Source organism: Sciurus vulgaris, assembly GCF_902686455.1.
Source record: "Sciurus vulgaris genome assembly, chromosome: 10".
NCBI lineage: Eukaryota > Metazoa > Chordata > Mammalia > Rodentia > Sciuridae > Sciurus > Sciurus vulgaris.
In genome coordinates, this window is record NC_136470.1 from 99,892,448 (window position 1) to 99,917,979 (window position 25,532).

General features: G+C 36.3%; 1 protein-coding gene and 1 long non-coding RNA gene across 2 annotated transcripts in view; both read left to right on the forward strand.

Annotated features, from left to right (window-relative positions):
- The window catches only part of LOC306670514, a 1,027,288-nt gene that overhangs the window by 327,385 nt on the left and 674,371 nt on the right, over positions 1–25,532 (forward strand). The window lies entirely within an intron of this gene.
- The window catches only part of SPATA16 (spermatogenesis associated 16), a gene marked incomplete at its 3' end in the record, with an annotated part of 281,791 nt that continues 276,518 nt past the window's right edge, over positions 20,260–25,532 (forward strand). The window contains exon 1 of the mRNA XM_079155144.1: positions 20,260–20,311. The remainder of the gene's footprint in view (positions 20,312–25,532) is intronic.

A 25,532-nucleotide genomic window follows, 5' to 3' on the forward strand; every position in this document is an offset into this window, starting at 1 on the left:
CTTCATTTCCATAGTCTATCCTACTTGACCAACCTGAAGCATCCTCTCTCCTAAAAGCATGATCAATTCCTTGTCACCTTTTTTATTTTTTTCTTGATTCGGGATTATTTCACATACCTGCATGGATTTCCCTAATCCAGGTTCCTAAAAAATACTCTAATATTCCTCACGGTCTAATTCAAGCCACATCTCTTCTTTCTAGGCCTTCTCCATTTGCTAGCTAATAGAATAATGGTTTATGTCCTCTAAACCTCATTTGACAGTTAATCACACACTATTCTGTGACAGTACTTATATGAATCTAGCTTTCAAATTTCACTGTATTTAATATAAATGTAGATTTTAGTGCCACAGAAGCAGGGATTTGTTTTCCAGAATACTGAGATCATTTACAGTGCACCTAGAATATAACTGTCAATCAAAAAGTATCTGAAAGATTGACTTCCACAGAAATAAAGCTTAAAGATTTAGCTTTTGATCTGCTTTTAACCTACGAATATCTGAGGCATAACCACTCAATGAAACTTTTATGTATTCCAACAAAATTAAATTTTTATGAAGGATTCAAATATTTGTGAAATTTATTTCAAAACCAAAAGAACGATTAAAACCAATATTGAATAAAAAAAAAAATCAAGGATAACTTTGTTGCAAAATCCACATGGAATTAAAAAGCAGCATTAGGAGAACCAAATTTAGCAACCAGTCTTTGTGATTTTCATTTTCACAACTGTGAGTGTTTAATTATGTAATACAGAAATCCTTAAAGATAGGGGAGAAAAGCCAGGGGGCTAATCACAAAGGACCAGGGACATATAGCTGTAGAAGATTCAAAAATATTTAAAAATCTCCAAAACCAAAACTACAGTTTAATCTCATTCCCACTTATGAAGCAAATTTAAGTTAAAAAAGCAGTCAAGTTCTCTGTGCGGAACCAGGCAGTGTTACAGCCCCACAGGGACGGTTGCATGTTACCTTGCTGATAGGATGACCCAATATGAGGCGAAAGAGAAGAAAATGATAGGTTAGCCATACTTCAGCTGTAAAGACGCCTGTAGGAGAGCTCCTCATACTAAATCTAAAAACCTTTCAATCTTATCTCTGTCACAAATTATGCTTGAACAAGTCACAGCAGGACACCCAGGATCTCAAGTACTTAAAGAAAACAGAGGAACATCGCGACAAGGGAAGCTGAAATTTTCTCTTTCCAAACATAATCTAGTTCTGAAAAACAAAAACCTTACTAGGTTACAGTGTGTTAAGCAAGGTGTCCAAGGGCAGAGAGTGACTCATTGGCAAGGCTAAGAATAAAACATGGGCTTTACACCCTAGAAAACTTCTATTTAAAATAAAAATTGAAAAAAAACCTATGTGTAACTGAAAAGTTGTCCTGAATTTCTAAGTGTTTCACTGAAAAGTTATCTCTCTCATTCTCTCAATTTGAGCTAGGCACTTGCAAAAAAATATTGTACTAAATAAGATGGCATTAACCCCAAGATACAGAAGCCTTGAATTTAAAGAGTTGAAAGAAGAACTAAAAATGCAAAGGAAGAATTACTTGAAGTTAGGTTGAATTAGGTTGAAGTTTGTAATTTGTGTTATAGTTAGAGTCCTCTACATATTTCTTTTGAGAGGATATTGCCATATTGTACAAAGAGTGTAAGTTCTAAAAATCAGAAAATATGAGTTCAAATACCTGTACTTCACTATGAGATCAGGGGAAGTTTCTTAGTTTGAACTTCAAGATCCTTACCTGTAATTTAGGTTATTGTACAGCCAAAAACATATTATATGGTTAAACTCCAAAGCCTACATAAATATTAAGCATGTTTGGCTTGCAAGATTTTACATCATTTTTCCTAATCCATGAAAGGATAGGGGCTAATTCTAGGCAAAACTGTAAAACAGATCAAATGAAATCTCATCACTCCTCCATTTTACTTTGTTTCCCCCCTTCATTATTTCTTATTCATGCCCACCCATATCTTATCTCTCTATAAAACAACAATAAAAACATAAATTCCCTCTCTTCTTCTATTACCTCCCCCCTTTTCCATACGCAACCAAGATGAGACGGTATCCATGCGTGCATATGCACACCCTGTATAGACACATGGAAATGAAGGTTTACAGAAGAATGGAAGCTCTGTCTCTCTCCTGGTAGAATTTTATCAGTGGACTCCAAAAGGCAGTGTCCCCATTCCCTTAGTCTACTCCAGAAAATCTGCTACTGTGATGCTGGATCATGTGAAACCGAAGACATACCACAGCACAACAGGAGATAACTGGGGAAGTCAATGTTCTCACAGCCCACTCCCAGAGTAAGACACCAGCCACCAGCGTATGCCCTATATCTACCTTCTACTTTAAAAATTTCTCAAAGACAATTTCTGGAGACATCATGGACTTTAAAAGGAGTTCAACAGTAGAACCATTAAGGCATTTATGAAACAAAGTTGCCCAACATGAACTGTAGCCATTTTTAAACATGGAACTTCAAGAGGTATAAATAGCAATTGGATTTAAAATATAATTCAGCCAGATTTACATTCATAGATTGAATGACTAGCAAGGAGTATTTTCACTTTCTTGTCCTGGAGACATTCTAAATGTGTGAAAACAACTCTTTCTGCAATATGCCAGAAAATTACATGAAATGGTCTGCAGTCTGAGAGGCTTGTCCTGGTGATGCTCTGAGATTTAAGAAACTGCAGATCCTCTAATATTCTTTGATTACCATTTTAAAAACATTTTAATAAGAACAATTACACACTCCAACCAAGACTTGTGCTATTCTTGTACAAAGAAATTTAATAATAGTATTTATAAAGACTCTAGAGGACCCAGCAATTTGTCTCTATCTCATAATGTATTTCCAAAACCACTTGCTTTTAAATTGGAATATGCATAATTTTGACTTCAGTGAAACTGCTTCAGTTATGGAATGCTATTAATACCACATTAATATTGTCAATATATTTGATATTTAGTATTCATGTGCCATATGGTACCCTATTTTTGTCCAACTTTATAAGTCCCAACAAATATTTATGATCACAACTAAAGGTTGCAAATAAGAGTCTCATGAATTACATATGAACATTTATAATATTTTTCTTTCAATAGTTATTCTATATACATTTTACAAATCTTTTTCTGATTGTTTATAATATACTATAAAAAGACCACATCCATATCCTCCTGAAAATGTTCATGTACAATACATTCCCTTTGACATTATGACAATTTTTATTTTCATGTAATATTCCAACATTTTCAACTAATGTTTCAAACATGATGAGTTATGACAATTTAGAAACCATATCTAATTTTATGAATTTCATAAGACAGTCTTGGCAAACACTTGTCTTTGCAAACTAAAATTCTGATTTGGACATCTTATTTTAAGTTATGAAGTTCCTCTTCTCTAGGTCCCTCAATTCTGTGTTCCTCAATTCTCAGGTCTCAATTACCTAAATCCTCAATTCTGAATTCTCCATGTTTGCGAATCCTCAGCTCCTCATCTGAAGATGTATAGTGCCTCTTCTCTGTGTCCCCTCCAACCAGCCTCTCCGACCAGGAGTCCTTGGCCATTCCTTACTGCCTGGTACACTTCCACCTGGGATCCACTGCACCACTGGCTTTCTTAGCCTCCACATTAGCGCTTCTGAGCTCTGATGGAGAAAATCACACGACTGCTCAGATCGATTCCAATTCCAAGTTATGGCTTTCACATCCACTGGGCACTCACAACTGCCTGGCAAACCTGCGTGTCGCTAGACAGCGCTCCTCTCCCAGTCTCAAACTGGCAGTTTCAAATCTTCTCCCTCTCCTAACGCCTTCTACCCTATCTCCTAATCTGTCACTTTCAGCACCTGACCTCCTTCCTCCTGAGAAAGGGAGAGAGAGAGAGTCCTCAGGCCCCCTGGTTTCTAACCTGCCCTCCTCCCTTTTGGGGCTGGCCTCTAGTTCTGAACTCAGCCCTGGGGCCTCCTCGGAGCACTGACTCTCTCCCTCTGGCAACTTCAACACCCTCTCCCTGCTCACAGTTTTCTTCCCACCCACACTTACCCTATCCAAAGAATCACCCATATTAAAATAAACTTTCTTGAACTTTCTTATTCTACTCCTGCTTACTCTCCTCCCACACATTTCCCAATTCTTATATCACACTCTATCCCCAAACTGCTAAAACTGCTCTTGACAAGTCACCAATGATCTCCTTTTATTGAATGCAATTAATGTCTCCTAATCCTACTCTCGATCTTTTGAATTCATGTGATACTTTTGATATCTCTCTTTTCCTTGCTAAAATTCTCCCTCTTTGTGTTTCTCTGCCACCAGCTCGACTCTCCAGGTTCTCCTCCCCAAGTTTTCCATGTGCTTTCTGGGTCTCCAATCAAGTTGCCCTGCCAATCTCTTGAAGGCAGAGTTCAGAGACTCCACCCTCAGCCTCCTTCTCCTAGCATGTTAAATATTTTCCCTGGATGATTTAATCCACTTCTGAGACTCATTTACTATCTCCCTGCTGATAGCCTTCAGAATTATAGCTCAGACTTCTCTGCTGAAACTCAGACTCATATAAACAACTGCTATGAGACTTTTCAACTAGAATGTGCAAGAGTCCTAAAATTGATATGGTAAAAGCATAACTCATCAGATATTCATCTGGCTTATGGCAAACCCATCTATTCTCTCCAGGTTCTCTGTGAATTTCTCTGGCTTAGAAAATGACATCCCAAATTTCCCCAGTTTCTCAAGCCAGTGAAATGTATGTCTATGTACGAATTGAGTGATATTTATGTATATAGATAATATTTTTCTGACACCGTTTTGCATTAAACACAAAATATGAATAATTCTTTCTTCCCAGTATGCTTTGAACTTGTCTGCTTCTCCCCAGGTCCACTACTGCTCACCCTATTCACACTGCCATCATCCTTCCCTTAGATTATGGTTAAAAGCTTCTCACTTGTCTCCTACCTCCTCGTGATCCATCTTCCAAACAGCATGCTGCAGCCAGAGTGATCATTTTATAAATTAAACCTCCTTATACTACCTTCCCATGTTACTCAGGAGCTTCTAACTGAGCATGGCATTCAAGGCCAAGGAGTATGGTCCCATTTAGCTCTGCATCTCATCCCTTTCCAAGGTTGGCTACTTTACCCCTGTTCTGGTCAAACTGAACTCCCTGAAAGCCCCATACAAGTGCCCTTTTCTCCTTCTTCTCAGTCCTTAGCACTTGTCGATGCCTTTGCTTAGACTGCTCATGTCTTCTACTCAGCCCGCCCTCTTCCTCTCTGTGCAATCGCATGCAATTTCCCCGTATTAATTTAGAGGGTCTCACCCACAACAAACCCCTCTTCTATACTTCCTGCCGTAGGTTAGCTGCCCTTCCAGGGATCTCTGGATGCCCTGTGTTTTATTAGCATATATACTCCATCATGATTTTCTGTTAACTTATTTTTTTCTCCCATTAACATGACGGCAAGGCCAGAGTAAGTGCTAAGCGAACGGTTTTGAACGAATGAAAATGAACACAGGCATTTGTTGCACAAGTGTTCATGCTTTACACATTTCCTTCATTTCCAAGGAAATATGGAAGAAAATCTGTCTCTACCTTAGATAAATAAGTATATACGTATATCCATTTTTAATCAGAGTCAAACATTTGATAATCTCTCAGCACAGGGGGCAGATGGAGTGACTATGGACCCCTGCATGTGGTTTAAGACCCTGTCATACCCAGGCAGAGCTGGGGCACCTCTTGCTTTACCGTCAGTAATAAGACCTACCAACTAGTGGGTTGACAATAGGAATTTCAGCAGTCACAATATGTTGAATTATTGCTCGAGTTATCTAGTTATATAGTTATGGACTCCATCTCCTGAACACATATTGCATTAATAAAAGAGGGCAAAGCAATAATCTTCTGTACAAATCCATGACCATCATTTTTATAAGCAGCTGAAGATCAAGAAATACTAAAAATAGTGCTCTAAGTAAACATTATGCTAGCTACTTATGAAAACTTCAGAATTCTTCTATTAATAGAATCTCTACATTTAGCACGTTAGTATACAAACTATGAAGTTATTTAACTCAATTCCTAAACCTGACATGATCTTAGCAATTTTTAGTAGATAAAAAGCTTCCTTTCATTTTTTTCTTCTTCTGGTAACTGATATTTCCTATTTCTGACTCCACGTAGAGTCTTCAAGTCTATTTGGGGATTAGACTGGTGACTTCTTATGTCCATACTAACAGGTTACAGTTTTAGTTTTGTTTTGTTTTGTTTTTTGTTTCTAGTCAGAGAAGTGGTAATACAACCTGAGCAAAAGAAAAAAAAAAAAGAAAGAAAAGAAAAGAAAAAAAGGGAAAAAAAAGAAAGTCACATCCTTCCCACCCCATGTTGCATGGGTAACAAACAAACTACCCTGGCTGTCTTTATGAGCTGATGCCCTGCTTGTCCAAACCAACTTGTTGAGAGAAAAATAGGTTATCTTCCATTGTGTAAGAGTGCCACGTAATACATAGGACACCGAGTTAAATTCTAATTTCAGCTAAACTGAATAATTTTGAGTACAAGTGTGTATTAAATATTACATGGGACACACTTAAATGCAAAATTATTCACTGTTCATCTGGAATTCATATTTTACTGGCAATATTATAATTTTACTTTTAAAATCCTAGCTATGAGCCTACTGCCAGAAAGAATCCTCTCAAAAGTCACTGTCTAATTCTTAACCAGCCGCATCTCAACCATTCCTCATTTTATTAATTTGTTTTGGCAGTACTTGGAATTGAACCCAGGGGTGTTGTACCACTGAGCTAAATTTCCAGCCCCGTTTCCTTTTTTATTTTGAGAGAGGGTCATACTAAGTTGCCAAGGCTGGCCTCGAACTTGCAATCCTCCTGCCTCAGTCTCCTGGGTCACTTGGATTACAAACATGCACAACTGCACCCAGCTCCCCATTCATCTTTTTCTTTGAAAGCCCCCCTTGAAAGTAAGAGTTTCCACTCTGAGATGCAAGAAGTAAGCATTTCCTCTTCAAGTCCAGCTTTAAGCTGACCTTATTTTCTCTTGGAAGATAACAGGTTGAGAGTTCAGTGGTTTGAATAAGATAACATGCTATAGCACAGTACTTTATAGGAACTGGGAGGGGTCCCAGGTTTGTTGTTAGCTAGAAGCCCAGCATTCTATCTACTACTTAAAGGTATTGGATGGTTTTTTAAAAGTATTCATTTTCTTCAGGAGGTCACTAACCAAATGCAGCTAAGCTTGGCTGAATGGGAGATGATTATTGATTCCCTCTCAGAAAGTCTCGAAGTCATTGAAATACCTACTTAATTGAACACTGAACAATAAAATGCAAAGCAAATCAAAGGATAAGCCAAGAAGAAAGATATGGACACAGATGTGCAAGTAAAACAATATAGGAAAGAAAGTTAGCAACTGGAGGTATTGATAAATCCATGGAACCAGAGAGGCCCCTGAAGACCCTACCATGTTCTTCCAGTAAAATTGTCTTTATATCCCCGTGACAGAATGCACATGGTACCTGACAATTATCAGTGTAAAGGTAAATCTGGTAACAGTCAACATAAAATGACACCTGTACATCTGAATACATGCAACTTATTTGTGCTTGAAAACAACTCCTTTTGTGGAATCTGCATCTGGGCCTGTTCTGCCCTAGAACTCTCATTCTGATACTCATAGATATTGCAGATATTATGTTTTCCTGTATAAAACGTCATTTTAACACTGTTAAATCACAGGCACTTGATTTTCAGGTTAACCCTTTGTGAGGGTTAATTTTAGGTGTCACCTTGACTGGTTAATGTTGTGCCCACATATTTGCTGAAAAACCAGGTTTGTCTGTTAGGGTGTGGGTGGGCTTTATCAAATCTGTTGAAGGTATGAATAGGAAAAAAGCTTGAAGAAGAAAGAATTCTCTGTTTCTGTTTGACTATCTGAGCTGGCACACCAGTCTTCTACTGTCTTTGGAGAGAGAAATGGATTCAAGGCAAAAATCCATAGAAATCTCTAAGGTTGAAACCAGATTTCTGTAAATACAGACATATACAGTGTGCTGGATCCAGCACTTTGTAAGTCCTGAGAGCTAACTGGGCACCTCTCGACCCAACTCCATGTGCACGGACCTCATGTTAGTAGTTGGAAAGTGGCCAGAGTAGGAGTATTTAGATAAAGAAATTAACAAATCCCACAATCCAATGTTGTTATTTGTTTATCTATCTATCTATCTGTCTATCTATCTATCTATCTATCTCTCTTTCTATCATATATCTGTCTAAGAGCCAATGTACCAGCACAACACTGCCTGCTGCCTAAATCCTGGTAGAGAAACATGTCACAGGGACAGTACAAGACCAAAAGGACTCAAAATCCTTTGAAAACAAAGTACATCTAGGCCTGGGGTCAGAGAATGTATTCTTTGGAGCAGAGGAGGCAGATTCAGAGGCAGAAATGGAAAGAAGGGTCTGGCATTTCTTTCCCCAAATATTAAGAGCTCTACCTATTCAAACCCAGTTCAGTATAAACTCTAAGAATTTTCCTGCAAATTATGTTGAGGCATCGAGTAATAAGAAAGTAAGCTTTAGGTAATGTTTAGAAATGGATGTTCTAGAAACATGTTCATTTTTATTTTCATTTTGTTTTCTTCCTGAATTTTCTTGTGAAAAAATTCAAATCCTATGTTTGCTGTTCTAAGGAATATAATTTCTAAACCTCAGTCATGATAGTTCCAAATGAGGTTGTCAGAGTGGGTAAGGAAATGGAAAAGAGATGCTAAAATAGACAAAAAAGGAATGTAAAGTTAAACTTCACCCACTTCCAAACAGAAACTAATAGCTATCTGACCAAGCACAGCTATGCCTGGAGGGACTACACAAAGCACCTACACGATGGTGAAGATACCAAATATAATAATGATGAATATAATATAATAAAGCCTATACCTTTAGCCCCTAAATTAGTTCAGCAGTATCAGAATTAGCAATTAATTCTTTTCCTATATCTTCAAGACAGGGACAAACCTTACACAATCTGTTTACATGAGCAAGCAGATAATTACTTATGCACTTTAACAGGAGATAATTACTAAACTTATTCCAAAGAATAGGAAAAAACACAATTGCTTGCATTTTCTGTACCAATTTTACCAAACTTGACAAAGAATTTTAAGAACAAGTCCAATTATGAAATTGCCTTGTTTGTTCAAGAAAGAGCAATTGTCTCTTCAGCTTTAATAAGATACTGTTTTATTTACTATTATAATAGTCATTTTATAGGAATGTAAAAGAATGACCAGGGGTAATATCATAAATAAGTAGATGACATCTTGTGTGTGTATATATGTGTGTGCTGGTTTTTCTACTTGGAGATTATATAAAATATATATTTGATGTTTCTTCTAAAAACCATACTTAAGTTGTAATTCAACGGTACCTCCATTTTAAAGTAGATATAGAAAAAGTTATAGAGAAGAATGATTATCTTAGTAACCAAGTCTTTCAAAATCTAAATGCTACAGAAAAGGAAACATCTAGTTGCTATTGATAGAATTCAAGTCCACATTTCTGACTCTGAGTCCAGTGTCGCTTCTAGTACTGGAATACACTGCTTTTCTGAAAAAGAAATACCAACCTAGTATCTATTGATTGAGTTGCATAAATATTAAAGTATATGATATTTAACAATTCAGGCTGAGTCAGGACAAAGCAGGTTAACCGAAACAAAACACTACAATGCCTGGGTGGTGTTATCTCCCACCTTCAGCAACACACGAGAGCCTCAGGTGGTGTTCTCAAATAGGATCATTTGCTATCTCTAATCTTTCCCCCTAAATTCCTGCAGAGTGATTTTAACAAAGTATTCACAATTGGACATTACAAGACAAATGGTCTCTAAAATACCTTCTACCTGCAAAATGTTCATTTCTAACCCCGTGGTCACTTTCTCTTCCATTTGAGTACTCTCCTATTCACTGGCTCACCAGGTCTTGTATTACCTGTGTTAAAGGTGTTAGAGAATCTCTACTATATTTGTCTGGTATTTATAATAAGATGTCCTACTCTCTCTTGGCATGATAGGTCTGTGTACACACCAACAGAGAGTGTTATGGCTCTGTTTCCACAGGTACAACCTTGCCTTAAGTTATTTGCCTTTAATATTGTTTTATATTTTCTGGAAAAATGCCCTGGATACATCAAATTTTTGTATCAAGTGTTTTGACAACTAAAAGCAAAGAAGATCACAAGGTTTCTAATCCAACCTCACTTATTTTATTTCCAGTTTAAACTGGCCTGTGTTCATAAACCACATATAACTAAACAATTAAATCAACCTGAAGAGCAGATTGCTACATATAATTATGCAGCTATGACTGAGCAATTCCAAAGGATGCCATTCATGGTATACTGTATGTAGATGGCACCCTATGTAGTAGTGCCACATACAACCTGCATGGCCTTGCATGGTGCCATCATCTTATTATGGGTCTCATTTTCCTATAATTATTTATGGAATACTAGAGCCAACCACTTGTGTTTTGTGCTCTTCAACAACTTCTTGTTCCTTATTTTTCTCTTTTCTAGTTTCACAAACTCTCCCACTGAGTCTCAAATACAGACTCCATACCTAGCAAAACCTTCACTACTTGATCTCTGATGACTGAGGGAAAACCTTCAGCATGAGATTATCAAAAATAGAATTCTCTTTTGCGGGATGATACAAGTTCAAAACTTTCATTCAGTGACTGAACCTGTTTCTACTGGACTCTGAGCCTCATTTTCTTCAATGGTATGACAGTAATAGACTCAGACTAACCTCATTCAGTTACTGCACTGCTGCCATAAAACTGAAATCAGTCAGCACACTTCTTGTCATCGACAAGAGCTCATATTAAAGGACACTAAAGTAATTCTATGATAACGCTGAGATTTAGCCCAATTCTTGACTTTACCACTCACTCATGCTAACCTAAAGGACTCAAGCATAATGTGCTGCCCACTCATGGGGAAACCAGTGTCAAAACTTGGGAAGACTGGGGGAAAAGAAAAAAAAAAAAACAAATATAACAAACCACAGTAAGAGTACAAATTAATAATAAACACATATATAATCAAGGAAATGCAAATGTAAATAGCAATGAGAAAACATTTGTCACCAATTACTTGGACACAGATGAAAGAAAGAGCATGTTGTGCAAGCTGAAATGAGACAGCATCACACACCATCTATAAAACTATAAATTAGCATCATTTTTGGTAAAATAAGTACAGCAGGACACAGGACCATTAAAAAATTAATGTGTTTTAACTTGGGAATTCCACTTATAGGAATAAGTCTAAAGAAATAACTCAGAGATGCACATGAAAAGGTATGCATGGAAATCATTATATATGGTAAAAATTGGACAGAAAAGCCTACCCTATGGTCTATATCCCTAATAAAATAATGGTGTATCCATCCAATACAATATAATGCAGAAAATAAATATTTAGCAGAGCATTAGATGACATGCAAACATTCTCCTTACGCAATATTAAGTGAGGAAGGAAGAATAGATTTCCCATTTAGGCAATACAGTGGAGTGAACCTTCAGGAAAAATACTAATGCTGGATAAAGTATAAAAACATAACATGTTAATGCCTGGCTGAACGAAGAATATTAATCAGAAACCAGAAAGAAATAACAGACATAAGTCCACAGAGGCACATGGGCACTTGAGCTTGCACTTTGCTGGATGCTAGCTACTGCATCCAGAGAATGAGTCCTCTTGAACCACAGATGCTGAAGTCAGGAGACAGTCTGTGGTTCTAGTAGACAGTCAGAGGTAAAGACATTTCTACATTATCTGAAGGTATTGATCCGGGGGAGGGGGAGGAATTGCCTTTCAGAGAAAATTAGTGAAGAGATTTACTATCTCAGCAAAAACAGAAAGGGAGGAAGAATGGAAGGGAGGGAGGGAGAATACTACCTTCCAAGTATTCCTAATAAGCTTACATTTGGTCAGATTTGAGGGTGGAATTCATACTATGTATGTGGATTGAAAACCTCAAATCAAAATCTCACTTTAGACTTTTCCAAATAGATGCCACTGGAAGATAAAACAATGCTAAATATGCATATGCCTAATAACATTATTTTTTACATGTGTGTAAAACTATATGTTAAAATAGCAGAGCTATGAAACCAAATCTGTTTTAAAATAAAATCTATTTTCATAGTACAATATTTTAATGCATCTTACTCTGTGATAGATAAAGCAGTCACGCAAAAATTACTAAGAACACAGAAGGTTTAAATAATACAATTAATAAGCTTGACTTAATGGACACATATACAATTCTGCACTGAAAAATTGAAAAAGCAAACCTCAATTTCAAAAAATTGATATTTCACCGAACAGGTTTTCTAACTCAGTGATTCTCAAAATGTAGGGCTCATTAAAATAACATGAGAGTTTGTTAAAACACAGATTGCGTAGACTCATTTACAAACATTCCAATCCAATAGATCTCAGATGGAAGCCAAGAGTTGGTTTGTTTTTGTTTTTGTTTTTGTTTTTGAAAGGGAAGAGTTGGCATTTTTAACAAGTCCTCTTGTGTATTACTCCCTAGAACTGCTGTAATAATATCCCACAAACTAGGTGGCTTAAAACAACAGAAATATATTCTGTCACGGTTCTGGAAGCTGGGAGTTTAAAATCGAATCGTTGACCTGCTATCTCTGAAGAGTGTAGGGGAGAATCTTTTTGATGCCTTTCTGAGTTTCTGGTGTTGTCAGCGATCCAGGGCACCCCTTGACTTTTAGACGTATTACTCCGATTTCTGTCTCTATCGTCACAAGGCATGTCCTTATGGGTCTGTGTATGTTGTCACTTCTTACACCATTATCAGTTATATTGGATTAAGGCTCATTAAACTGAACATGACATTTTCTTAATTTTATTACTTTTGTAAAGACCCAATTTCCAAAAACTGTAAATTCACAGTTATCTGAGGGTAGGACTTCCACATATCTTTGGGGGAACATAATACCATTCACAACACCAGATAATCCTATTGCTCCTAATCACTTACTCTAAACGAAATGAAATTTAAAATGAGAAGTAAATTCTGGTGTATTATTATACAGAAGGATGATTATAATTAACAATATTGCATCTTGTATTTTGAAATAGCTAGAAGAAAATTTTTTAATGTTCTCAACATGAAAAAAATGATGTTTGAGATGATAAGCTAAATATCCTGATTTGATCATTACACTGTATAAATATATTGAAATGTTGCAGTGTATCCCATAAACACATACAATTATTATGTGCCAATACAAAAAATGAAATTAAGTGATGTCAATAATTTAAAGCTTTCTTAGCGGTATGGAGATTCCTCAGAAAAGTTGGAATGGAACCACCATTTGACCCAGCTATCCCACTCCTTGGCCTATACCCAAAGGATTTAAAATCAGCCTACTACAGTGATGCAGCCACATCAATGTTCATAGCTGCTCAATTCACAATAGCTAAATTGTGGAACCAACCTATATGCCCTTCAATAGGTGAATGGTTAAAGAAACTGTGGTATATATACACAATGGAATATTACTCAGACTCAAAGAAAAATAAAATTATAGCATTTGCAGGTAAATGGATGGAGTTGGAAAATATCATGCTAAGCAAGATAAGCCAATCCCAAAAAATCAAAGGCCAAATGTTTTCTCTGATAAGTGGATGCTAATACATAATAGGGGTGGGATTAGGGAAGATTGGAGGAACTTTGGATTGGGCAGAGGGAAATGAGGGGAGGTGGGAGGGACAAGGGGGTAGGAAAGCCAGTGGAATGGGATAAGACATCATTACCCTATGTACTTATATGATTGCATGAATGGTATGACTCTATATTATGTACAACCAGAGAAATGACAAAGTTGTATTCCATTTGTGTAAGGAATCAAAATGTATTCTGCTGTCATGTAAAACTAAATAGAATAAATAAAAAATAAATTCAAAACTTTCTTTTAAAAATGTCTGTGTCTTGGAAACTTAAAAATAATCTGCCAAATAAGAAGTAATAACAAAAATGACAAAAAATACTTAGAATTGAATAATGCATACTACTACATGTATATATTCATTGATGTAGCTAATATAGTACTAAAAGAAAAAATTATAATCCAAATACTTATAATGGAAATGAAAAATAAAATTAATGGGCAAAGAATTAGAAGGTATAGGTGATATTACAAGTAGAAATAAATAAAATAGAAAAGTGGTTCTTTTTTGACTAATAAAAAGAAAATAAGCCCAATGATCTCTAGCACTTATCAAAGAAAGAATTGAGATTAAAAGACCATAAATGAAAGGGCAGTTTAATTAGGGATACAGAAAAACATTAAAAAGTAAGGAAAAAACCCAATAAGCAACAAATTTTGAAACATAGGTCAATTAAAAAATACTAGAGACTAATTTAATAAAATTTGCTCAAAAAATTAAAACTGATTGGTGCCATGCCCAATAAGGGAGGTTTTTTCTCTGAAACACAAAATTGAAAATTCAATCTTAATTGAACCTACCATTATTGCTATGGTTTAGATATGAGGAGTCCCTCAAAAGCTCAACTGTGAGATAATGCAAGAATTTTCAGAGGAGAGGTGATTAGAGTTGTAACCTAATCAGTGGATTAATCCACTAATGTGGATTAAGCATGTGGTAACTACAGGCAGGTAGGGTGTGACTTCAAGAAGAAGGCCTCTGGGGACACACCTTTGGGGTTTATATTTTGTTCCTGGTAAGCAGTGTGCTCTCTCTCTGCTTTTAGATTGCAATGTCCTGAGCTGCTTTCCTCTACTATGCCTTTCTGCCATGATATTCTGCTTCACCTTGAGCCTACAGCTATGGAGTCAGCCAATCATGGACTGAACCTCTGAAACTGTGAGTCAAAATAAACTTTTCCTCCTCTACATTGTTCTTTTGGTCACAGCAATGAAAAAGCTAACTAAAACTTTAAAATTAGGTTAAAGAAGAAAAATCATATGATCATATCAACTGGTGCAGGAAAAACATTAGACAAAATATAACACCAATTATGATTGTTTTTTAAAAACCTCCCAGTATAAAAAGAGTGATGGGAAACATCTTCAACTTAATAAAGAGTACCTATAATGGTGAAAGAACATAATTTGTCCCCAACATGGGGAATAAGGCAAAAATATCTGTTCCTGCCTCTCTTATTTGGCATCACACTCAGGTTTAGGCAAGTACAATAAAGCAAGAAAAATGAATAGAAAGCATGTACAGATTGGAAAGGAAAAAATAAAATTATCTTTATTCATAGACAACAGGATTACATATGTAGAAAATCCCAACAAGCTACAAACTCTGAGTTTAGCAAGCTCACGGGATATGACACTAATGTACAAAATCAGCTGTATTTCCACATCATAGCAATGAATCAGTGGAAACTGAATGTTTTAAAAAGAATGTTACAAGACAACAAAAACATGAAAAGTTTAGGTATGAATCTTACAAAATATGTACAAGAGTTGTATAACAAAACTATAAAACATTGATAAGAAAAATCAAAGGTCTAATTAAGTAGAGACATATATGACATTGGCTCAAAAGGTTCAATGCTGCTAAATTTTCCAAATTGATTCACAGATTCCAACTCAATTCAAATCAAACTTCCAACAAGATTTTTTTCATAGAAATAAACATATTGTAGAATCTACATAGAAAAGCAAAGAAAATAGAATATATGAAATAATTTTGAAAAAGAACAAAGTTGAGAGATACCACCCTCATTGAAGACTTCCTTCAATGCTTAAGTAACAAGGAAAATTAATATTGAATAAAAAGTTAACATATAGATAATAGCACTGAACAGAATTCACAAGTAGACCCCAAATTCTGATTTTTAATAAAGGTACAATAACTATTCAGGAGGAAAATAACTATTTTCAATGAACAATGCTGGAGCAACTGGTGTTTCATCTGCAAAAAGAAATTAGCCTCCATTCATCACTTGCACCCCACACAAAATTAACTGAAAAAGGATCATATCCTAAATGTAAAACACATAACTATGAAGCTTTCAGATAAAAACTCAGGAGAAAAGCTTTGTACCCTTGGGCTAGGGAAATTTCTTAAGATACAAAATCGACAGCACAAGCCATGAAAAATGATAAAAATCTCATCAAAATTAAAAATTTCTATTGTTAAAAGACACTATGAAGAGAACAAAGAGACAAGGACAAAATGGAAGAAAACTTTGCAAAAATGCATTGCCTGATAAAGGGTTTATATTCTGAAAAAAAGGAACTCACAATTCTCAGTAAAAAGAAATTTAATTTTTGGTTAATGAACAAAATATTTGGCCAGATAATTCATCAAACAAGCTATGGATGTCAAATAAGCACAGGGTAAGAAACAATATCCTCAGTTATTAGGGAAATATAAATTAAAACCACAAGGAGATGTCACCTTATAAAATGAAAAAGAAAACAAAACAAAACAAAAATACCTCCTGACAATACTAAGTGTTTATTATTATTATGGAAGTGAAGTAACTGGAAATCTCATGTATTTTCTGCTGAGAATGCAAAATGGTACAGAAATTTTGGAAAATAGTTTTACAGTTTCTTGAGAAGTAAAACACAGTATGATCCAGCAATTTAATTCCTAGGAATTCACTCAAGAAAAATGAAAATATATGTGTTTAACAATGTGTATGCGAATATTTATAATAGAATTATCCATGGTTACTCTGAATATTCCTCAACTGATGAACAGATAAGCAATAGTATAAATGGGATATTACTCAGCAACAAACAAGACTGAACTATTAATAGACATCACAGAAACATGAAACTCGTACATTCCATGCTGAATAAATGAAATGCCATTTATTTGGCATTTGGAAAAGATAACACTATGAGGACAAAAACCACATCAGTAGGAGCTAAAAGAGGCTGGAATGGTTAGCAGGGTTGACGACAAAGTAACCTGGGTTACTTTCAAAACTACCAAAGTTGTTTCCTATGTTTAAAAACTTTTTAAAGGATTCAGGTTTGGAGGTAATCTGAGATCCATTCATCAGAGACAACGGTGGAGGTGAGCTGCTAGGAAGACCATGGCTACTTGGGGGAAACCAAAAAACCTACTTTTGGTCTGATTCCGAGGTCCTTGATCCATTTTGAGTTCAGTTTTGTGCAGGGTGAGAGATAGGGATTTAGTTTCATTCTGTTGCATATGGATTTCCAATTCTCCCAGCACCATTTGTTGAAGAGGCTATCTTTTCTCTATTGCATATTTTTGGCCCCTTTGTCTAGTATGAGAAAATTGTATTTATTTGGGTTTGTGTCCGTCTCCTCTATTCTGTACCATTGATCTACCTGTCTATTTTGGTACCAATACCATGCCGTTTTTGTTACTATTGCTTTGTAGTAGAGTTGAAGATCTGGTATTGCAATTCCCCCTGCTTCGCTCTTTCTACTGAGGATTGCTTTAGCTATTCTGGGTTTCTTATTCTTCCAGATGAATTTCATAATTGCTTGCTCTATTTCTGAAGGTACGTCATTGGGATTTTAATTGGAATTGCATTGAATCTATAAGCACTTTTGGTAGTATGGCCATTTTGACAATATTAATTCTGCCTATCCAAGAACATGGGAGATCTTTCCATCTTCTAAGGTTTTCTTTAATTTCTTTCTTTAGTGTTCTGTAGTTCTCATTGTAGAGGTCTTTCACCCCTTTTGTGAGATTGATTCCCAAGTATTTTATTTTTTTCAATGCTATTGTGAATGGGATAGTTTTCCTAATTTCTCTTTCTGAAGATTCATCACTTATGTATAAAAATGCATTGGATTTATGAGCATTGATCTTATAACCTGATACTTTACTGATAGACGAAAAAGTAGGTCCAAACCTTCAACTTGTTGGCTTAGGATCAGACTTCCTTAACAGGACTCCCATAGCACAAGAAATAAAAGCAAGAATCAACAACTGGGATAGATTCAAACTAAAAAGCTTTCTCTCAGCAAAGGAAACTATCAGTAATGTGAAGAGAGAGCCTACAGAGTGGGAGAATATCTTTGCCACTTATACTTCAGATAGAGCACTAATTTCCAGAATCTATAAAGAACTCAAAAAACTCTACACCAAGAATACAAATAATCCAGTCAACAAATGGGCTAAGGAAATGAACAGACACTTCAAAGATCTACAAGCAGTTAACAGATATATGAAAAAATGTTCAACATCTCTAGTAATAAGAGAAATGCAAATCAAAACTACCCTAAGATTTTATCTCACCCCAATGAGAATGGCGATTATCAAGAACACAAGCAACAATAGGTGTTGGCAAGGATGTGGGGATAAAGGTACACTCATACATTGCTGGTGGGGTTGCAAGTTAGTGTAGCCACTCTGGAAAGCAGTATGGAGATTCCTCAGAAAGCTTGGAATGAAACCACCATTTGACCCAGCTATCCCACTCCTTGGCCTATACCCAAAGGACTTAAAATCAGCATACTATAGAGTTACAGCCACATCAATGTTCATAGCTGCTCAATTCACCATAGCCAGATTGTGGAACCAACCAAGATGCCCTTCAGTTGTTGAATGGATAAAGAAACTGTGGCATATATATACAATGGAATATTACTCTGCCATGAAGAATGATAAAATTATGTTATTTGCAGGCAAATGGATGAAATTGGAGAATATCATGCTAAGTGAGATAAGCCAATCTCAAAAAACTAAAGGACAAATGATCTTGCTGATAAGCTGATGAGGACATATAATGGGGAGGTAGGAGGGGTTAGTGTTAGTGTTAGGGTTAGGGTTAGGGTTAGGGATAAGGAGGGTGGTAGGAATGGAGGAAGGAAGGACTATATAGAGGGAAAAGTGTGGTGGGAGGGGTGGGGGAGTGGGAAAAAATAACAGAATGAATCAAACAACATTGCCCTATGTAAATTTATGATTACACAAATGGTATGCCTTGATTCCATGTACAAATAGACAAATAACATGTATCCCAGTTGTTTAAATAATAAAAAAAAATTTTAAAAACTACTTTTGACACAGCAGTTGCTACCTGCATCTCATCTCAGCTGAATATTATCCCTTACCTAGAAATGCATTTGCCCCATTTTTGCAAAATATAAGGGTGTCCTGGTAGAATTGTTTGAATCAGACAACTCTGTTACCTTTCTTCCCCCAAGAAGTGAAAATTGTGAAATTTAGTAATCACTTCGAGTCAACTTTTTAGAAGATGACTATCATCGATGGCAATATAAAGTAGTAAAACCTTGACATAAGGTTTAAAAACAGAAAAGTAAATTATGGTGTTAGTAAAGGGAAGCGTCCTTACCTTTGAGGAGTAGAAAATAGTAACTGAAGGGGGCTTCTGATGCGAGGGTTGGTTTCTTGTATTCGGGTGATGGTTACTTGTGGGTTGTTTGTGATCATTCATTGAGCAGCTGATTCATTTTTCTACCTGGATGGGATATTTCCATGAAAATGAAACACGCATGATTCGTTAACCTATAAAGAAAAGCAAGGAAATGTGACGAAAGTAGAGAAAGACGCGAGGCTCCGTGGTAGGCGGGGATATCAAACGTAAGATGATGCTCTGCTTCCTCAACTATGTGGAAGGTACCGGGCGGCTCTGTTTTAAACGCTTGCTTTTATGTAATACGTTATTTATTTTTTATTGAATATATGGAGAGAACTTCCACCTATGTATATTTCGGAGTACAAATAAGTTAAAATATTTGTCTTCAGAAAAGCTATTCGAAAATTTACAAAGTGCATGTAGCTACATCATACGTCTTGGTGTGTGTTCGGAGGCACAGAAGAGGCATGATCTATTTTTTGGAACCATTCGTAGTAAAGAGACTACAAAGGTAGATACTAAAATGTTTTTAGTGCTTCTCTTTGGAGGCAAATATCGTAATTTTTTTGTACATCTTTCTCTTTTCCAATTTTTAACAAGTCTATTACTTTTAGAGTCTGGAAGGAGGACTACTAACCACCCACAAGACGCATCAGGTGCAAGGCAGAGAAGGGACCTGGCGGGTGGGGCCGCGAGGAGGCGCGTGACCTCAGGACGACTGTCCACGCCAGCAGCCAGCACGAGACGCGCGGCCTAGACTGGGACGTTTGGAGCCCGGGCAGAGTCCGGAGCTGCGCCCGCCTCGGCCAGGCTGAGCCCCGGTGGAGGTAGGAGAAGTCGGTTCTGCCCAGCTGACGTTTCTTTGGTTCACTGGTTTGGCGGGTAAGAAGGAAGATGGCCCTGGGGGCGCATCGTCAGTGAGCTGGTGAAGGAGGGCCCCCTTTTCCTTCCCACTCGGAATGAGGGACAAGGTTGCTTGTGGAAACCTTAAAAACTCAGACATCATCTCCCTAGGCAGTTAGAAAACAGCTTTCCGAAGTGGTCTCCTGTCTGCTGCTTGGGCACACCCTCTCATCCCCACCTCGAAGAGGCAAGAAAGGCCAACGTCCAACTCGGTTTCTGAGTAACAGGTTTCTTAGTTTTTCTTTTCCTTTCTCCTGATTAATTTGTATTCTCTAATGAAGTGTACAATTTGAGGACATCTACTTCTGGTCAAGTGAGAGATGGTTATTTCAGAGTGCAGACTCATTTATGATTTGTGATTTGGGGTGTTATCTCCTTTACACACCGTGTAACTATAGACAGAAGATAGCAAACCTAACTGAGTGGGGTCTTCGGGAGACACTCTGAGCTCCCTCTCACTAAGACACAGGCCAAGTCACCACCATTGTATCCCAACATCATACCTGGCAGAAAATATGTAATATTTCATGTATGAATGAGTGAATGAATGAATAAATGAATGTCTTTTTTTTCAGCATTAATTTTTTATTGGTTCTTTTTAGTTGTACATGACAGTAGAATCCATTTTAATTATACAAGCATGGAATATATCTTATTCTAATTAGGAACCCGTTCTTATAGATGAACAGGATGGTGGGATTCATTGTGGTGTTTTCATATATGTACACAGGAAAATTAAATCATATTCATTCCACTGTCTCTTCTTTCCTATTCCTCCTCCCTTACCTCCATTCCCCTTTGTCTAATCTATTGAACTTTTATCCTCCCCCCACCTTATTGTGGGTTAGCTTCCAAATATTAGAGAAAATAAGTTGATCTTTGGTTTTTTGGGATAGGCTTATTTCTCTTAGCATGATGGTCTGCAGATCCATCTGTTAACTGGCAAATGTCATAAAGTCATTCTTCTTAATGGTTGAGTAATACTCCACTGTGTATATATATACCACATTGTCTTTATCATTCACAAGGAGATGACCATTCAAAGGGAATTTATCATGAACAGTGAAAAATAACTGTCAAGCTTAATTTAATAATATTTTAATTTCATATTCTTTACCTGTAAAGTACTTATAGACATCAGTAAGGGTCTCTGTTCTTGAGACACTAGGGAAGTGCTACCCATTCTTGGTAAGCCACTAGTTTGAAATAAATGCGTGAAAACATATTTCACATTGATAATTTTTTTGTTTAACCGCTTGTGATTAACATGCTAATAGTATTATTGTATGTACCAAATGCTTAGGATCTTTCAGATTTCACCAGTGAGACCTTGGACACATAAAGGTGCTCACTTTTCAGTATTATTGCAAGCTTGATGGACTGTTTTCTTCTTCCAAATGAAAATAAATAAATAAACAAAACATTTTAGGATGCAATAATATGTTGCAGGGTTTTTTCATTTTGTTTTGTTTTGTTCTTCATGTGTGATAAAGGCTCAAGATATTTTGTAAATCAAAAATTAAATAAAGGGAAGAATGCACCAGTGGCAAGAAAAAGGGCAGAACACTTCAAAATAGTTACTCTGTGCACAACCTGTAGTTTTCTTCCTTGTCCTGATTTGAATAAGGAATGACTGATGTAGGAGAAAGGGATCCAAGTGGGAACAAGCCTATCGTGTGGCATCTCAGCTAGGATTAAAACAATTTTCAAAGCTCTTCGCCAAGTGCATAGGGCCAACTTAAATTGGTGAGTTGCCATGGAGTGTAACCAAGAGCATAATCAACACAGAACTGAGACTTTTTTTTTTTTTTTTTTTTTTTGTTCCCCAAGTGGACTTTTCACTGAAGTTTCTGTTTGACCTCATTCAATCTGTTACTCATCTGTGTTATTATAACCAAATGGCTAAACAGCTAAAATTTCCCATCTGGTCACTTTCAAAGACCCTTCTAGAGAGAAATAATTTTAAAAGTCATTCAGAAAATTTGAAAACTCCTTTTTTTTTTTTCTTATCACAGTTAAGAACTGAAAGGAACTACTTTTAAGTTGTTTATCATGTGAACAGTGAAACTAGCACCTTGAAAATTAATTATAAGTTAAAAAAGCAACAAATATGCCTGAATCATGAGATATAGAACCTTAACATGATATTAATGCATAAAACCAGGTTTTAATGCTTACTGCAGGAGGATTTTTTTTCTAATTAACATGCACAATGACTAACGCCACATTTTGCTACATTGAATTTGACAGCACATTGTCTTTTTATTTTTTTTTAATGTGACACATCAGTTCAAAACAGATGAATAGGTACCCCAACAATGGTAGGACAGTGTAACAAAAGTGATACAAACACCATATGTTCAAGGGTTTTTAAATCCTTTTACATCAGGGAGCCCAGAATATTGTTTCTCAACTGGTGTAGAATATATTGAGTCATCTTCTTGGAAAGTAACATTCAAGTTGTAACATTTTGCACCCATAAACAGCCTTGCAGAATTTTTTTTCAAGGATGTTATAAAATAAAATATTACAGCAGTCTGGCTTAAAGATCATCAAAATAGAGACGATAACTTATCACAGCTCTGGCTAAATTTCAAAATATACATGATGAATGAGCATGAGCCATCTGTCCAATAGAAAGAAAATCTCCTAATTGTCTAGTTTTTAAAAATTGCTGAGCAATAATTCTGCAATGATAAAAATGAAAATAATGATAGGATAATAGTTAACATTTATTGAACATTTACTGTTATCAGACCACCTTCCTCTATTACTCTTCTCAACAACCACGTGAAGTAAATATTGTCATTAACACCATTTTGTAAATGAGGAAATGGAGAAGCCAATGTCTACAACTGATATCAGTTTCATTCCAAATTCTCTATATAATGGGAAAATTGTAACAGTAATATGACAATAATGATACAACTTTACCTCTAAATTCTTAAAAACCTTCAGGGATAAAATTTATTTACATATTATATGACATGATATATATCCACATATAACTATGTACTTCTATTATGAAATGGGCAGGATTCATGCTTTTGAACCACTAATATTTCACAATCTAGGCAACTTCAAAAGGTAATTGAGCTGATTTGACATAGGATAACTGTTAAATTGCTCCTTTTAACCTTGAGTGAAAACTGAAGCTAAAGTCACACTGTAGTTCAGAATTGCATGACAACTGGAAGATTTAAATAGACCATTTAAAACCATATTTCAGAAAACCAGCATTATAATTACTGGGTAGAAATCAGAGCTCTTGATTTAAATCCCTTTTTCTAGATGAATTAGTTGTTCTATCTTCTTATTTGTTTTAGATTTACTTAAATAAGTCATACATATGCCTTTCAAAAGTAAGCACTGGTATATGAAATTGACATTTAAAATGATTAAATTTCTGTCTACAGAAAGGAATTGTATATAACTGAGCTGATGTTTTAAAAATGTGTTTGAAAATATGAACTTGAAAATATTGGTCTTGCTTTTCTTCAGGCACCTTTTGCTTCTTACTTATGAGGGTCATCGCTCCACATGTTAGCTTAAAAGTCATTGGACTCAACCTGGGTCTGCATTTGTCTGCTGGAATAACTTTCCCTAGGAAATCCCACATTGTGGGTGTTCATCTGATTTCACATGCATGAATGCTTCAATGCTCTCCTACCAGTTCTCACTTAAATTCCTATTAGCCAGCATAACTCAAGCAGAAGAATTCAATGCTGTCTTTAAAGATCGCCAGTTATAGCTTGAGAAGACATTGTATTGTCACCCTGCTTCCCCCCCAAAAAGCGTGTATTTAACTTGTTAGAAATCAGTTCAATTTTGTTAACTTGAAGGTGTAAGGAACAAAGCTATGGCATAATAACTACTTTAAATCCCTGTCGAACAGGAATTTGGAAACCTAAGTTTAAGGTGTAGGAGTGTTAAAAAAGAAAGAACTGCAGTGGTCCCGTGGCGTCCATACCAACTTCAGCGTATAACCACAGGTCTAATACATCTGCTTTGTAGAGAGGTGTGTGTGTGTGTGTGTGTTAGAGAGAGAGCCTCCTCAGAGAAAGACAATGGAGACATAAACACAGGAAGGCATCCAAGTCTCCTTAAGTATTGGGGGTAAGGCTTAATCAAAGGCTCTCAAACATTCAGACCTCTCCATTAACTTCCACTTTTTTTATATTCACTATTATAGTAGACAGGAAAGAGAACATCATATTAAACACTAAAATCATTACCACATGGAGGGGAAAGATTTGGTACACATTAAAATTGCCATTATTTATAAATTTAAACGTTTCAACTTGACAGACTATATGCAGAATGACTTCAAAATGTTGCCTTTATCATCACTGACCAATTCCATGAATGCAGAAAAGGAAGTTCTGCAGTTAAGAGAAATTTTATCTTCTGCAGTTACCATTTCTTCTCCCATTTTCCTCCCATAGATCCTGCCTTCCATGGACCTATGTTCTCTGTTGCCTCAGAATTTCATTGAACAGTACCTGGCAAACTGGTCACCTGACTTTGTTCTTATGTTTCCATGGTGGGTGACAACTTCTGTTTTCAACTTATGTCTTAACCTCCCTACTTCTCAGTAGTTTTAAAATTTTTCATATTGTTCATATCTCCACTGTGCTCTTAAGAATAGTGGGGTAGAGTTTCGGCACAAGGGTAAGGAGTTACTTTTTGGAAAAAAAATTCCTCCAGATAGATCCCATTTCATCTCTCCCTCCAGGTTGGAGAGGGCTGCTTCTGTTTGAACAATCCTACCTGAAGATGACTCTGCTGGTGTAGGCTGATTTAGACATACAGTGATGACAGGCTGACTCGTCAAGCAAGCTCTTGAGGCCCTATTTCTGCCAATGCTGGAATGTGGGAATCAGGAGAGGGACTATTAAAACTTGCCAATCAGTGATAATTCAGTAATGGTTTAAAATAAATTCATTGGGTGGGTGAATATTAAATAAAATAGAAGCTGAAATTCCCTTCCAGGTCTACTTTCCCTTCTCAAGTGTTACCATTTTCTTTTTCCTTGCCTAGACCTACAAGAGGAAAAGCTTACTCATCTACTTGGCTGCCATTGACTGGTCCTCATTGACTGCATTTCCCCACCTTTACCTGGGGATTGGGGGCTAACTGATATAGAATTGTTACTGAGTTCATATAATCAGCTCTTTATTCACCATACTTCCCAAATGAT